Genomic DNA, 17842 nt, shown 5'->3' on the forward strand with positions numbered 1-17842 from the left:
GGAGAGAAGCGAGGTGCGGAGTGTGAGTCGGCGGTAGGCTTGGCCCTCGCGAGCGAGAGAGCGGAGTCGCAGCCTGTCAGAGTCCACAGTCCTAACTCGGCCTCAGGCTGCGATAGATCGTATCTCTTTCCTCGTGGCACCGATCCCGCCGCGGAGCAGTAGTCATTCAGATCTCGCGATCGAGCGAATCGCGCGCGACACAGTAGCGTCGTGGATCGCGAGCGTGCGTGCGCGCGTGGCGCAATCGAGCCCCTTTTCTTCTCGCCGCTGCCGGCCGGATCCCCGTCTGACCGATCGCGAGTGAACGAACGACCTTCGACTACCGCGAAAAATCTCTCGCGGGTGACTCGACCAACCCTCACCTATTTCCCCCTAAGGAAAATCATCATTTCTCCGCCGATCGTCGTCGAAGCGAGGAAGCGGACGCGAGGGCGGATTATCGCAATCGCGTTCGTAAAAGAACGGGATATCTGGATACTGTTACGAGAGGTAAGATCTTCCTTTTTTCCGCAGGTTTCTTGCGAGGAAGAGAAAGAGAGAGAGCACGTGTAGGAGGCTGAAGGTGGGAGTATCGGCGAGAGAATGTGCAGATTACGGTTTTGCGTCCCGGACAGACGAATTTATTTTCTTTTTTTTCTTCTTACGGTTCCGCGCGAATTGCACGTGTGTGCGAGGATGCGCGTACGTGCGTGCGGTGTATGCGTGTGCGTGCACGAACCCCTTATGCGCGAACGAGGGAATGAATTACTTTTGTGACGCAAGATCGTACGTGACATATGCCATGGGAATTTAGAAGCTATAAGAATCGGCATATGTGCCCCCCTTTTTTTTTAAACTTGTCATTATCGCACGCGCACTCCGTGAAGCTCCTATTGAACCTTGGGAAGCTATGCTTCGACAAAAGTGGAGCGTTTTTCTCTTTCGTTCAATTTTAAACGCACTCACGATCCCGAGGGTATTAATATCGAACTTTGAAGTCTTTTAGTAAAATAATCTTCAGGAATACGAAAATGACATAAAATTATTTCTGAAATAAGTTTTGTGATAATACTTTATTTTAAAGACCATTTGCCAAGCTAGATATTTAAATAAATAGATATTTAAATAAATTTTGTTAATATATAAAAAATTGTGTTTATTAATTTAAAAAAAAAATAGAGATACAATATTAAAATTTAATACACAAACTCTACGAAGTTTGTGTTGTACTTATGTTTGTATACTTGTAACGTAACATACCGGTTTTTATCATGTATAGTATTTCGTAAGATTATAAATGAAAATATACACGTACTTGATTGTTCGAGTGCAATTTAAATATTAAGTAATTTATGAAACAGGTGTTACATAACCATTTCATTCGTGTTCGTTCAACTTACGAATTATCTTCCGATGCAGCGAGACACAGTCCCATTCTACACATTCTACTTTCCTTGAACCTATATTTCCGGTCTTAGTAGTCGAAGAGCGCGTTTTTCTAAAATTAGAACGAAATGCTGAAAATGAAATAACACAACCTCGTGGCAGTCAGGGTCGTGCCATGAATGGTGATTGTCTTTGTTCCGGGCCGTAATGGATCTTCATAAAATTTCTGGAATACTGTAATCATCCTCCGAAACTTTCCCCGGAACTTATTTAGGAACCCGATAATAAAGTTTTTTTCGCTGCAAATTGCAGAGATAATTATTTTTTACTAAATATTTTATGCTTTTTATATAATTGTTGAAATTATTTAATAATCAAGTTAATCGATAGTTAATATCTCAAGGCCATCAATGACCATCATTAAATTGGTTCAGAAGGAATCCTTCTCTTCGTCATTGTGATTATTTCAATAAATAATATGATAATTTTGAAATTTAATTGTTTCCTTATAATTTATTTTACAAGCTAAATAATTTTATTCATAACGTTACTTATAAATATTATGCGAGTTCTATAAAGTTAGAGATCCTTTCTTAAATTGTACTGCGTTACAAAAATAAAATAAAAAGTAAACAAGAATATCGACAATTTTTACAAAGTTTCAGTATAAATATAAAGATATATTTCAACTTTGTAAATGTATATATGCACATTTGTATATTTATCTTATATTAAAAAAACAATTTACATCGTGCATATGCACATTTGAAGAACTTGCAGCTGTTCATTTTTTTTTCTTCCTGTGCGTCTGATTATGATATGCGGTTCGTGACTTAGATAACACCCAAATTAAAATTTTTATTTTTCTTGGAGTCTCATGAATTGAATTAGCGAATGTAATTGCCTGATCGCATAAAATTGATAAATATTTAAATTTTATGTTAGGTAATTTTAAGCATATTTCTGAATTAATTCTGAATTAATAAACATTTTTCGTTCTAGAACTAAGAAAGAAAAAGCAAATCCTTTGGAAGTCGAGTTAAATTTGGTCTAATGTTGAATGAGATAGCGGTAAAACCGGTCATTTATCGTCGTGGCAGTCGCACGAAATGTTTCGCGCCGCGTCGCGTCGCGGGGAAAGTTGTCGCACGAAAATTCTTCGACGTTAATCAGACGAATCTCCGCTTTCAGCGCAAGTGACAGCTTTCCGTGAAAATCTCCGGCGCCTCTCCGTGCGTATGCATGCAACATACCCGCGTCCGAGAATCGGAGACGAGTGCGCTCGCTCGCGCACTGGAATTACAAGTCCACGAGATTAGACCTGTTGAAGCTAACTAAGATAACTTTGTGGCCGTCTGTAACGATGGTGTATTACGTAATGCCGTTAATCAGAGGTAGCGGCTGATCCTATGCCCGAGCAGCTCAAATCCGACGTGACGGTCGGCTCATCGACAACTCGAGAAAATTGAAAGCCTGAAACTAAATCTCTGGAGACCTTGACAACGTAATACTAGCGTCCGGCGACGCAGTGGCAAGTTAACGCCTGTCCGGTAGCTCTTGCGTCGCAAGATTGACAATCGGCTGGCGTTGAACAATTCAATTGGCCGAGATCTGCGCGTCTTTTAACGCGAACTTTGACGCCCGGTGGGACACGAAGAAATCGAATTTCATAGCAACTTCGCGATTCACCAGATAAATTATGGTAATGAGCCCCTCGTATATAGCTTCACTTTCGAAAAACCGGTCAGCTTTACCTTCTTACGCGCATTTGCGCTTCATCTCTTCCCGCCCTCTTGTTTTTCTCCGCTAATTCGCGGATCCCCGCGACACTTGCTGTCGGTGTCGCGGATCTGCCGGCATTGAAAACGCGGGCAATCACGACATATTAAATTTTCCCCTCGACTTGATCACGGCCGCGTGCGCATGCAAATGACAAATAGAAAACACCGTTGCATCCGCCTGCGACGTTATCCCGGAAAATTCATAGTGATTTATCGGCGACAAGTCCGCCCGGCGATGTAATAAGCGTCAAGCTGAACGTACAGAGTTAATTCGCCTTTGCGTCTTCCTGTCGGTTTTCGAGATGACCGACGGGTAACGTCGTCCAGATGTATGTACAATACTATTCTGAGCACGCAACGGAACGCTCGTTATCCGACCAACTCGAGCGACGATCAGTCCCCGTGAAGAGGCAAACGACTAAGTCAATTCCGTGATTAGTATCTGCAAATAGAGATAATCGTTGGCAAATATTTCTCCAGTTTAACTTATCCGCGAAAGCGGTTTGAGGTTCGATAAAAAAGTTGCACCTTCGAAAGCGCGCGCGGACTGTAAAACGATACGTCATGGTTCAAAGATGAGCAACTTCTTCAAAGATATGAGAAGCAAAAAGATAGATAAATTTAGACAGAGTTTCTCAACAAACTTTGATATTTGCCTTGGGGAACTCCCGGAATCTGGGAGGACCCGGAGGTGTGTGTGTGTGTGCGCGTCTCTCTTTCAACAACAGTCCGACGACATTTAATGTCCAAGGTTTCCTTTCAGCCGCGGTATCTGCAATAATCGCTGCCTGGGACCGCGTGTCTTTCACTCTTATGAATATTGTCCTAGTGTGTCGAAATTGAAAGAGGTACGACGCAGGTAGTCGCGAACATTTCTTCGCCGGTCGTCACGGCCGAATCGTCGCCGCGTCGCGTCGTCCGGGCGTCCGGGCGTCCGCGCGGCGCCGCGACGCGGCGATGCAGCCGCCGATGCAATATCGGTTGGCGCGTCTCTGTGTCGTCACGATAACGTGTTCCCAGGTGTTTACGACCACGCGACGTCATCGAACCCACCTTTACCTTTCCGGTGCCGTATGCATTCGTATATGCATGCGCGGCATGTTACGGTACGCCACGTTGTATCTTCGCCTCGGCGTCTCGCAGCGAGACGTCGAGAATGGGAAAACCTCCGAGCCGCGTTTCCACCAGCTCTCTACATATTGGCCACTTCTAACCGCACATAACGATGCTTTACACGTGCACGCTACGTTCTGAAGATCCCCTCTCTACGTATAATTTATGCAGACATTGCAATGATAGTTCCGACACAAAAACAGTTTACATATGAATAGTACCTAAATGTCTATTCTTCCTATTTTTTTTAATGAAAAGTTTATTTAAGAAAGAGACGAGAATTTGTTATTTAATATAAAAATAATAATAATAACAATAAATGATAATGTTTTTAACAATACAGTATAAATATTATAAGATTGTGTGTGTTTTAATATTAATAGAGTTGTAATACTGATAATAATTTTTTTTTCTTCTTATTCCAATTAGTCCAAAGTAAAAAACAATTAATTAATCTTTCAGTTTATTAGCTCAGTTTATTAATCGTAAATCAACGCGGAGAAATTTCATATTAGCATTTTTCATATTAGCATTGCCTAGATAAATATTCGTGGATTTCATGCTCGTAACAGGTCGCAAAAACGGATAATTGCTCTTTCCGAGATCGTGCACGGTAATAATGTCGGAACAATTTTTTAAATGACGAAACGTCGCTCATAAGGCATTTATAAGACGCTTTGAATTCTTACAGTACTTGATTTTATCTTGCCAACAGAGAAAAACACGTGATTACGCCCGTTGACGTAAACGAATAAGTAGCGACGCTTTCACTTTTTGTTGGAATAACAGTGCAAACGTGACATAAAGATAGATCTCATCAACGGTTTTTATGTCATTAAAGTGTTACGAAGCATTTCAGTTCAATCGTATAGTTTGTGACGCGCGCATTAATTATTCGTCCAAAAATTAATTCTACACCGCTCAAAGTACGAAGTGACTTTAATAAAAGTCTAACATGTAGCTCACAATTTTTGCCAAGAATTTTATATTTTTAGCACTCTATATCTTGGCAATTGACGATATTTACTTCTGACTAATCATAACTGGGTTGCAGTAAATGCAATAAGTAATTTTGTAATAACATTTCGAAGCGGCAAAACGGTGCGAAAACTTTCCACGAGAACCAACGTTGTTGATTCTATTGCAAAGGAAAAAAAAAGAAATCGCGATAATATATCGCATTCGTGATTTAAAAATCATACGAGACGCTTTACTGCGCTTCCCGATATCTTATGTACCCCTTATCATATGCTTATCGATACGCGATAACGCAACGAGCGTGGAAAATCAAATAAATCGCACTTTATCTTTCAGGTCGACCGTCACTTTTTACGTGAATTTTGAATTTCTCTTGCGTGCCTGTCTAGGCGTTCTTGCTATATTCGCAACGAAATCTGCATGTGCCAAAAGGTCGTCCCAAGAGAGACACGACAGACGATATATTTTGGTTCATTGCGTAATTTATTTACATATACATTTACGAAAAGGAAACGAGCGCCATTCAAAGTTGCAGACGTGTTACACATTACATATTCATTAATGTGTACGTCATTCTTACAACGCATTTTATTAGAATTTATCTTTAAGTATCACTGAAAACATAATTATAACTATTTTTATTATACATCTATTAATGTAATCGCTATTTGCCTTCTTCGAGCGAAGAAAATTTTAGAAAAGATTTTAGAAAAGTACGCGAAGAAGTTGATACTTTTTAAATAAAAATATGTTAAAAGTTTAATTTCAATACTCGAATTTTTAATATCAGATATATTGATAATTAATTACTTTATTAAACTTGCGCTGTGATTAGGTCCAATTTATTTTAATTGGCAAACAAGTGCTTTTATCATTTTGCATTCTTAAGATTTCATCTGTCAATGAGACTTAAATTTCAGAATTGACTATCAATCTCTTAACATTGAAACAATCGTTTGGTCTTGACCTTTAAATACCACGCGTTGAAGAAGAGCTGCATAGATTGGGATATCTTTTCTTCTTATTAATGAATATTTATATTCTACCGCGATGTACTATGCATTTTAAATTCTTTAAACCTAAAATATGTGATGTTGAGCAATAACAAAATTTTAGCGAATAATTTTCACATCGAAATGCACGTACGATGAGTATGAAGAAATCTTTTTTCCAAAATAATATCATGGATTAACGGCAATACTTAAAACTTACTTTACGAGCCAAGAAACGCTCATTAAGTACCGCGCTCATTACTCGCAAGTCTCCGGTGCAACCGCGTTAATTCGTAAATCTCAAATTGTTGTTAGCTTCATGACGCATGTGTTACACGCGTGAAGCCCTCGGGAGGTCGCGTGCCTTTCGAGAAAAAGACAGCGGGCAGATGAGGCCAATGGCGCTAGATGGACACGGAGAAAGATGGGGAAGTTAGTTGGGTCGTGTGAGATCTTTCCTCGGCCAGGCTTGAATGTGGCGAAGGTCATCACCGACGGCTGTCATTAGCAATGCTGATGTTTCAGAGATGGCATAAGTGACTTGCGACCCCTCGTATATTTTATCTTATTGTATTTTCTGTACATGTCGTCTGTTTCTATTCTTTCGCTTTCTTATGTTTGTCACGAGAAGTATTCGAAGAAATGTATAGTAATGTAAGACTTTTTTTTTCAAATAACTAACTTGAATAAAACCATTGTGACATATCGATATAAAGAGAAGTCCTGTTGCAAGTTATATCTTGAGCGCAAAGCCGTAGAAAACAACGTAAGTTGTATATAAAAATAGATAGATAGTCGTAATTGATTTCGTCGTTTGTATCCCTCTTTAGAATTATTTTCCATGAGACATACGTGCAATAAATTGTTAAACGTTGTGTTATTACTATTCATGTTATGTTAAAACTATTATTAAACGTGAAATTTAAACGATTCATTAAGAAACAATTGTTTTAAAACACTTGCAAGATTACAATTCGAAAGTTGAAAAAAAATTAAACAAACCTTCTACTAAAGCTTAACACAAGTTCTTTTTACTTTCTTCATTTTTGCGTATTCTCTGCCACTTGAGAATCAGCGTTCTTGTATAAATGATACATTCATCACGAGACATCATTTTTATGAACCACATTCTTTAGCAGCTCTCTCTTCTCTTGGCATCTTCACAAGCTATTAATGTTTAATAGCTAGACCATTTTATACGTGATTACAGCTCCGCAGGTTCCTGGGACGTTACTGCGAACTATTTTATTCGATTGAACTAATTCAGTGCTATACTAGTCGCTTCTATTATCGCCGATAATGTCTTGTACGGAGCATCCGATTTGTTCATGGCTGATTGTGAAAACATGAACGTGCCCACCGATCGGTTTATTTCAATTCTTTTTGTTTCCTTTGACTCCCCGTATAGCGTTTGTCGAACGTACAGGATATCTGGAATTTCCTGTATAATTTCTTCTCCGACTCTTCCCGCTATCGTTTATCTACGTTGTTCTCCATATTCTCTCGCGTAGTCCAGCGTACAGACCTTTCTGTGTATGCATATATCAATAGTCAGTCTGCGGTCTGAGAAACCGAGGTGGACGATGAAAATGATCGCTATCGCCCAAGGCCCTTTAAGTTACATGAACTAAATTCTGACGTATCATCGCAATATACTGCGTTACGTAACCCAACACAGTAGGCTAATGTGAACGGAATATCTTGAACCTTGAACGGCGAACCGAAAGGCATCGACTTTTAATTGCCTCTCCTTTAATAGACACCTAGTGGTCGAAATAAACGTGACTGTTTCGCAAACAAAAGGGAAAGTATTTAGAAGAGAAATAAAACGAGGACAAGGAGAACATTTTTCAACATTTTTCTCTAAAGGATATTAAAAATTGAATATTAAAAAAAAATTTAATTATTTGAGTGAGTTTAACGACAGTTATTGTTATTAAATGAGAGTAAATATATATACATATATGTTTTGTAAAATATAATCTTGATAAATTAATGAATAGCAAATCAAATAATGAAAGTAAAAGTTATTTATATTAAAAATGTGAATCTCTCGATTTAAAGATATCATCACTTATACCCATGATAAATTTATGATGAATTTTACGATTTGCAAGTCGTATTATTTTGATTATCAAATTGTTAGGTAAGGTAGATAGAAACGGAAAAAATATTTCAAACAGTTTTAAATCAAATAGGTAGACAGTCAAATATTTGCCACTTGATAATGTCACTTACCGGTATTTTACATCTGCTTATGAATGATATTGTGACGTCTGATTATTAATCGTGAACACATGACTAATGCCCTAGTAACAAAGACAGATATAGATTATTAATGTAAATACTGAGGTATAATCTCTATCTGTGTGACGTCAATAATATTTAAAAAATAATCTTTATGTTGTTGTTTTCGAATCCTTACCTTATTTCTTATGTAATGATGCGGAATTCAAAATTATTATGATTATTATATAGTAATTTTGTAAGAGATACTTTTAATAAAAAATGTTATTCTACATAATTATAAATATGCAAAATGTTATAGTATGATTGGCGAATTTAAAGTGTGAGTAATATACATAGTGCTAAATGGAATGGATGATGGAATAATGTAATAAACACTTGACTTTGATATATATTTGCGGAAACGTTTTGTAAAACAAACTGTGTCGTGCGTAGGAAGTAAAATTAGACAATTCCGTTTTTACATATCGTCGTCATTATCTATCGGTGAACATATTCAGAGATAACCATTTTATCAAGTTATCACGCATTTAGTCATTATTACTGATAAAAATGTAAATTAACAAAGTTTTTGCAAACTAATAAAGAAATTTTTTATTCTTAAGTACGTATTGCAAGCAAATAATAAAGTCGGAAAATTAGGTAAATGATGATTTTATACTTAGTTTCATAATCTGGCAGAATATGAACTAATGGAATTTAGGTTTTATATTTAGACGCAAAAAATTTTATCGGAGATAACGATGATAGCTGTGTTAAACTTAGCATTATCAAGCTAAAGAAAATGAAGTTTGTAAATGTTACAATTCTAAATTTTTGTTTCGTTTTTAATAAGATTTTTTTTTAATTGTTTTTAAAACAAGAAATAATGTAATAAATAAAAATAGAAAAAAATGTTATAAATTAAAAAAAAATAATTTTATATTTTATATTTATATATTGCCAAGTTTGATATAAAGTGGCTTTAAACTTTTAATTTTAGCGCTTTAAATTCCGCAGATGATTACAAATAACGTTTGGAAATCCGGTTTCTTTCTGCACTGGTCGAGCGAATAAAAGCGAGTGCATCATGATTGCGATATGAAACCTCTCAAATGTTACATCACCGTTGCTAACGAGGTGCAAAATGTGATTGTTTCCGGGGTTTATAACTGACCCTTGTGACCAATTGAGTATAAATGAAGATTGTCAGTGCATTAATCACAGTGGTATTTAAAGCCAGATTTTTATGCAAATCGGACTGATGACAGGCATTGGTTAATAGATTAAGTACAGTAATGACGTATGTTGGAAAATCTCGGCACGACTTTATTACCCATTTACTCTTTAGGGAAATTTGATAATTATAGGTCTAATAAATTTGAAAAGAATTCCTTCTTAAAATAAGAACATTGTACTTAAAATTATTATTGAAGCTTGCTGCACATTCTTTTTTAATCTTCAATCTACATGTACTAAAAATACGTTTTTTTATATAGTAGTTTCATCTTGCTTTACTTAGTAATTTTATCTTCTTTATTTTTTAATTTACTTAAACATTTTTTTCAATTAAAAAAATTTTCTTGGCGGTGAATAAAACTAGGTGCTTTTAAATCGTGACAAAACTAGGTGCTTCAAATTGTGATTCTTAAGAATCACGCGTCATGAAAAGGTGAAGGCCGACCAGATCTTTTACATGTTAATACGCAATGTTCTTGATATTCCCCAATAAGGCATTCTGCGAGGAAAATGCGCGAGAACATTATTTTCTTCTTTTTTTTAATCATCAGAGTGTAATATAAATGTATTTTTAGAATCATAATCTCTCAGTTCTTCTTGTTTTAATTTAAATGTTAAGCAGATAAGGTTTATGAAATCGATCGATCACATTCCAAGTATTGCGGACAGGCCACACGAGGTAGATATGGTTGATAGAGTCGAAAGATAAACATGTTAAAGTATCGCGGTGTTACAAACGCTACGGGCATAAGAATAATGATTAATGGTGCTCGATGAAATCAATAATTCTACAGGAGGCTCGAAATAAAATTACACAGGGACTTTCCATGGACTTGATTCGGGATCTTACTAAAGATTCGACGTCTGTTATATTTTAAGTGCTCGAATTAAATTCGCGGATACGGGAGTTTTTTTTCTTTGCAGAACAATCAGCAAACAAACCTGGTTTTGTGACCTCGACGTTTGACAGAGCTCCATGTTAGGAGACTGTCAACCAGTAGCAAAGCGCGTTCAACGACTGGTACGACGACTCGTTAGAAAACACGTTAGAAACGTCGTTTCGTCTGAATTGGCTTTTGAGCGACGCCTGCGATGATCGCGCCTGCCGTCTCGTGGCGAAATGTATGTCAGCACGACGATATTGTTCCTAATTGCCTCCATTGGCAGGCAATGGATATTATTTCAGGCACGACGACCGCCACATGTGGTCTTCGCACGACGCCGATCTTGAATCACTCGCGCGACTGTCCTCATTCCGTTGACACGATAAGAACGGTTGCTAGTCGTTGATAATCTATGAAAAATTAACGGCGAACGACGTAGCAATCTGATAACATCTTCATCTGAACGGTAGTCGCTGTGAAAAATGGAACGATTCGCACGTCTTAAATTTAAAAAAAAAAATTTGTAATTTTTTCATCAAAGATAGATATTTTTCTCAAGTTGCCGGAAGAACGACAATTTCTGTTTTCGTCTAAAAATATTTGTCCTTGTTCGCCCCCTTTATGTAAACCTCGTTTTTGCTCATTTATCACTCTCTTCGAGGGGGGAAAGAGCGAAGAGAGCGACGAGGGGATCTCAGATAACAAGGAATAAATAGAAATGTCGATATGTAAGAGTGCACTTACTTCAAGATCAATAAATTCAAGTCCTCTTCCAACATCCAGTTCTGTCACCAATGGCCGTTGCCCTCCTGTCGTTCCTCTGCAATCGCTTCCTGAAGTTTACGCGAACTGACAGCAATCGTGTCTCGCATCTATCGGCGCTATGCGCGCGAATCGATCAATCGGCACTAATTGAGCCGGTCATAGGCGGTCTTACAGGGACCCTTATTAGCAACGCGAATCTTGTTATTCGCAACTATCTCGGGTTGATTGACCTATCCTACTCTCTGACGCATGCCTCCAGCGTGATCTGTAGTCGTGTTGCAGCTCGCTAATCGTTTTACACGAATGCCCGATACCGATATTACTTCGATACTGTTTACGCGAGGAAGACAGATTCGGTATCGTCTCTATTGCCGTTGTTAGGATTTATTATTCGTTTTTTATCTTGCGATTTTCTTTAAGATCTTGTGATAATTTGCAAAGAAAGAATCAGAAAAATAAAAGAAAACAGATAAACACAAAGTACTTGGGCTGAATAAGACTTGCTTTATTTTTTTTAACTCTTTAAATAGTTCTTAAAAAATTTAAGCGGACTGTATTTAGCCCAAGTTGTCTGCGAGAAATTACGTTCATTACATGTAACGACGCTAATTACGTTTTGGTGTAATAATAAGTCACGAGATAACTTTTTTTTCCGTTCGTAAATTAGACTTTCCATTTCATTTATAATGGCGCGGCGAAATATTGTTCGCAAAAAGCGAGAGTCATACAGAAAGTAATATCGGTAAAAAAAAAGCATTCCCGGAAGAGACGTAATACATTTCCGAACACGTAATACAATTTCAGATATCTGCCGATCGATTATAACGAAGTATATACGCGTGCTCCAAAACCAATTAACGTTTCATTTACGCTGCTCGCGTTTTCATCGTCCAACCGACTTACAATGTAACGCCGTTCGTGCGTGACTCTGGAGTTTTTTTTTTTTTGCGGGATTGTCATGGTAGTTCCAATTTCTTCGTAACCAGGGGCTCTCTCTGTCCACATATCGCGCGCATTAAAGCGCGTTTACGCTCACCCGGCTTCTCCGGGCTTACTTCGTTTATTGTCGATGTAAGCAAATTTCGAGAACAGCGAGTTTTGGTCCGTTTATTGATCAACAAAATTGCGAATTCGATCCAGTGGGAAATTCTTGGCAAGCATTGTCGAGGGTCAGTCTAAATGTAGTTTAAGACAGTCAGCAAGACTGTGAAGTGTTCAATGCGTAAACGTATCTCGTTTCTTCGATGCACACTGTTTCTTGTCCGAAGTAACATTTGCATTTTTATTGTTTTCTTCAAACGCCTATTCTGTTCTATTCTTATCTAATAGATTCTCTCTCTTTCTCTCTCTCTCTTTCTGTGTGCGTCTCTTCTTCTCTTCTAAAAGAGTTCTTCCTCGATAATGTCTTCTGCTTAAGCAATCAAACATTACAAATAAAAAATTACGATTTTGTCCAAAGATCTATAATCTATGATACAAAGATAAAGATTTTATCGTTACATTTTCCTAACTAGAATATCTTTAATGAAGCGGACAGAGTTATGTGCCATCAACTTTACGATCAAAGTTCAATTTGTGATCGATCAATGACGTTGCGGTTACTTACGCACATCGGCCGTGAATAATAACAGAATGATTTCGTAAATTAAACCGCAGACTGAAGAATGTATGGATTGCAAAGAAAGAACCATCGGGAGAACTGGTAGAAAAGTCATCAATAAAATCGCGTTTACATTACATGATAGATCGATACTTGTCGTTTCTGTATTAGTTTGAATTGATTTATCGATTGGGCGACTTTCTCTTTTGGAAACGAAATTAAGTGCAGGATAATTGATTAATTCGCCGGAATACAAAACGCCTTGATCCGTCAGAGCGGAGTGCCGTTATGCGGCGAAGTATCATTCCAAACGGTTTTATTCCAGCAGAAAGTTCGTTAACAGCGACAGTATGATAATAGCCCGTTAATAATAATCCATTCATGCGTGCATGATTAATTAGAATAAGTTTTACGCACTGCGCAAGGACGAGGGGAATGGTCGTCGTTTACTTATAATTATACGCTCGTTAGGCCCGTTAAAGGTAAAGACTAATTCTTGAGCAACAAATTCATCGATCAAATTAATAAATAAATTATAATCGAAGCTACGAAAAATTTCACGTAAATCGCAATTGTTGCTACTCGAAAACACTAACAGAAACATTATCAGACGTCCTGGCTTCGCTGCAGCTATGATTCCTTACAAAACAAATTAATGAAGGTAAATTAAAATAAACAAGGGTCGCATGATCAAAGCTAGCAATCGGACGTTTTAAAATACAAATCACCGGAGTGTAGCGAACGATATTTCAGCGAACGATATTTCCGCAGCAGCTTTTAACTTCCTCCCGGAGGTGTATAATCTGCCGGAATGACTCTTCGAATCGCCGGGCGCCCCTGGAAACACGTGGTGAACTGGACCACGAAGACGTGTCGGTCGGTACCGTTAAGAACGGAGTTCGCAAAAAGTGAACCGTAACCAAACCAGGCATACACGTTTGGTGCACCGCTCGTTACGAATTTTCTGCTGAATTCGCGCAAGAGCGCGGTTGCGCGCGAAGCGTTACTTTGCACTTACGTATGCAAATGTTCTTCGAATGTGCAGTCGATTTTTTATTTGCGGAATACTTTGGAAATTAGAGAAAGCTGTGAGAGTGTTTAGCCTTAAAATCATGAAATGAATATTTCAACAAAGATAAATAATTAAAAACGCAAAGCTCGTTATTTAATTTTAAATGAGCAACTGGAAATCCTGATGTTGATTACGTGTCTTCAATTGAGATTTTTTTCTGGGATCTATCAAAGAATTTTGGTAATTTTAATTGAATTATTCATTGCGAGTAGTATAACGTGTAATCATCCGCGCACGAATAGTCAATTAAAACGAAGAAACAGTATTTAGTTGATAACGATAAGATCCATTAATACATAAATACGTAATGTTGCGACGTAATCGACGCTGTCCCCTTTGAACTCGAGAACGGCGGCGTGCCGAATCTAGCACATGCGAGCGCGCGCGAGACATTTTGCAACGCAGCGCGATTGTGAAATTGAGAAGGATGCGGGCTATAAAAGAAAAGGTCCAGTGGAAAAAATAGCCGCGTGTTGTGTAATAATAATAATAATTACAATCGCTGCGCAGTAACGCAGCGGCAATCCAGGGACGGAAAGTCAAGGACTAGAAATCTTGCGCCGGGAAGTGAGTCAACAGTGTAGACGTAGACGTAGGATGGGAAAAATCCGCGAGACGAATCTTGCGCAACCGGGGAGAACGAGAACGAAAGTGCGGCCGTCCGCAGCGCGGAGAAAATCCGGCCGAGCGATTTAACGCCCCGGCGAGCAAATCGACGCGCGCGGGAGAGCCTCGGGAGCGGATTATCGCGGTGGGTAGGTAGATAGCTAGGTAGGTACGCGACACGCCAGTGTCGGGAATGCGAACACGTGAAATTCCTCGCGAAATGATACTGCTGTTGTACCACGAGAATCGTCGCAAACAACTTTCCACGGCTCGCATACCCGGCGCACATTCACGCACGCAATAAAAGCGATTACACTCGCCTCGCACGAGAAACGAATGCTGTGTAAGTAGTGAGAGAGAAACGAGAGAACGAACGAGTAAGGTGCTTAACATTCGTGCACGCAATACGTTACAGGGAGAGTAGGGAGAGACCTCGAGTGATCATCGGCGAATTAATTCGTCATTTGTTTATGTCGATTATCGCAATTTATATTTTCTATTGTACGTTCGATGATCGAACGATTATTAATCTCATCGATACATCAGTGTCTTTTTTTATAATATATCGCCCGTCTCGTGTGTGTTTGCAGATGCTCCCGAGATCACGGTGTTGCCGAAACCACGTCTGAGCAAGCGAATCGTAAGTGATATTATTAAGATATTACATGGATTGCGTGACACATGGGGAGAAGGCTAAACGTAACGAAGGCTCACGTGATCGTAATGATATTTTATTGCGTGATTATTGCGATTAATGACGATTTATCGTTATTAATTAAAAGCAGCGAGATAAAATTTTGTGTTTCCGCACGAATGACAAATTGATAGGTCGTTTTACTGACCGACTTTCTGCAATTAGCTCCCGTGCTTGTATTCGCAATTAGCATCATCAATGTCTTTCGTAAAACGTAAACGCGTTGACGTAACTCTAAACGTTGCATTTCTTGCCGACGAAAGGACGTAACTTCTCGTCATACCCATTACTTTTCACTGCACTCAAACGTACAAGTATCTTTTCCTTCTTAGAAGCCGAGGTTGTTAAGCTTTGAAAAAAAGCTGTCACATCGCTAACCCGTACCCTGACACATCCGTACACCATGCCACTTTCGTGCGAAAGCCCCGTTCGCAGAATTACAGGAAGTAGCTCTTCGCAAACCTCACATACACGCGCGCATGATACACATATAATGGTTGTACGTTGCAAAGTGTGGACGCATCTCCGATGTGCGGGATAGCGGACCGTCCCCCGAGATCTCGAACTCATTGGCCATGACCTGCCTCCACCCACGCGATCGCGTAAAACGTGTCTTACATTGCACCGTGCATCGTACCCCGAGGGCATCGCGTCCGCTCGAATATTGAACCGGAAATCTCTAATCGCTCATTAATTCGGCAAAAGCATAAAACTACTCTTCGGAACTTTTGTTAAAAATTTGGATGTATCTCAACGCTGTGTGCTTTGCGTTCTTTAACACGAAAGATTGATGAATGTTCGCATTATTCTTCTTTCGAAATTTATCTTCTGGAATTGATAAAAATTGAAAAACAGGGGGGAAGAAACTCGTCGACATTTTTACACATTTACATTTAAGTTTCTATAGAGATTTTTGTGAAAAATATCGCGTCTCTCTATTTAGTTGCTTTATTATTATTGATTATTTATCACTCGGTTATTTATCACGTAATATAATATTTACGCAATATCTATTTCCGAGTAATTTAATTTGCTTTACCAATTTTTTTCATTAATTGACCGTCAATCACGAGGTGAGAGTGTGATTTCGATCCGGGCTCAGCTCGCTGATTATGCAACCGCGAGAAATCGGAATCGGCTTATCGGTATTTTTAACAAGCACAATGAAATTCATTATTTCCCTTATCTCATTGATAGCGAGGGACATTTATTTCAATCCCGCGGTCGCGGCGTTATTAACGCGCAAGAAATGCACCGTCGAATCGCGCATGCAGCCGGTCAATTAACGCGATTACGATCGGTCATGCGAGTTCAATGCACGTCGTTGCGCGATCTCGGCGCGCGAACCATCGCCTTTCTTTCCTTCTTTTACTGGCCGTTTATAGATGGAAGTGACGTCACCGCGCGGACAGTATGCAAAATAATGCAAATGACATGCCGAAAACTGCTCGCCCTTCGTTCTTCCTATGTATAGAACGTGAAGTCGTAGCGGTTTAACGCATCAAAGAGATATTTCAGATGGCGAAAAAGAGGCTTGCCTGACGGATAAATTTTCTTCGTTCTGCCAGACGATGATCCTACCTCACTCTAAGCGGTTAGTTACAGAACGGCGATCTTTAAACGGCTATCTTAGTATGCGCGGAACTTTGACATTCACATTTTTTCTTTACTTGCTTATTATTTCACATATTGATCGAAGGTGAATATTTTTCGTAGAACTCTGTCGTCAATAACTGTAAAAAGTTCTAGGCGAATTTTGTTATGTTCAAGTGATATATTTACCGTGACATTATTTCCTTGATTTAAAATTTAAATAAATGGTTTACTAGTATAAAATAATTTATCTTTAAACTTAGAAAATATTTGTTTGAACAACCAAGAAAATACGATATTTTTTTGATGTTAAAATAAATTTTGATATATTGACTTAAACATAAAAAAATTTTATGTGTAGAATGGCATATTTAAAACGTGGATTTTTTTATGTTTAAGGGCATTTTAAGGTCAACGTATCTCACATGGTTAAATTTGTTTTTTCATGAACTACATTATTACGTTAATGAAAATATTCAATCCCATTAAGAAAAAAAAAATGTTAATCTCTAAATGATCGAGTTATAAAAAATATTCTGTATATAATATACAATATAAAATTTAACTCATCTGCCAGAATTATAACGGAATAGAAATATTAAGCCCTTACCGTTTGTACCTTTTCACGAGTTAGCTCTTACTTCATCATGCAAACACTGAACGGCTTCTTATCTGCGGTCCCACATTGACGATTACCAAGGCAATGATAATACGCTGATAAGGATGGTAGAGTTTATCAGTGTTTCGCTATCGTTTTTCAGCTTGGTCGACATAATTGAGTATCGAACGTATCACACGCGACTAAGATCGACTTGGATGTTTTGCAGGTGTTACAACGGTGGTAATTATCGTCGGGTTGGGCGTGCGTACTAATTACAGGCATTAGATAATCACTGGTGTATTAAGCAAGTCTGGGATGTTTTACTTTCGTTGC

The 17842-nt window shown here is 38.4% G+C and overlaps 1 protein-coding gene across 2 annotated transcripts in view; it reads left to right on the forward strand.

Moving 5' to 3' along the window:
* LOC105196346 (protein windpipe) overlaps positions 1–17842 on the forward strand; it is a 22186-nt gene continuing 4344 nt past the window's right edge. Inside the window, exons 1-2 of one of the 2 annotated variants that reach the window (XM_011162251.3) lie at positions 2–489; positions 15212–15261. The gene's annotated coding sequence lies outside the window, so the exon portion shown is untranslated. Of the gene's footprint in view, positions 490–15211; positions 15262–17842 lie in introns of both variants that reach the window. The other variant, XM_011162252.3, reaches the window with a different exon arrangement.

Source organism: Solenopsis invicta, chromosome 4, assembly GCF_016802725.1.
Source record: "Solenopsis invicta isolate M01_SB chromosome 4, UNIL_Sinv_3.0, whole genome shotgun sequence".
Taxonomy (NCBI): Eukaryota; Metazoa; Arthropoda; class Insecta; order Hymenoptera; family Formicidae; genus Solenopsis; species Solenopsis invicta.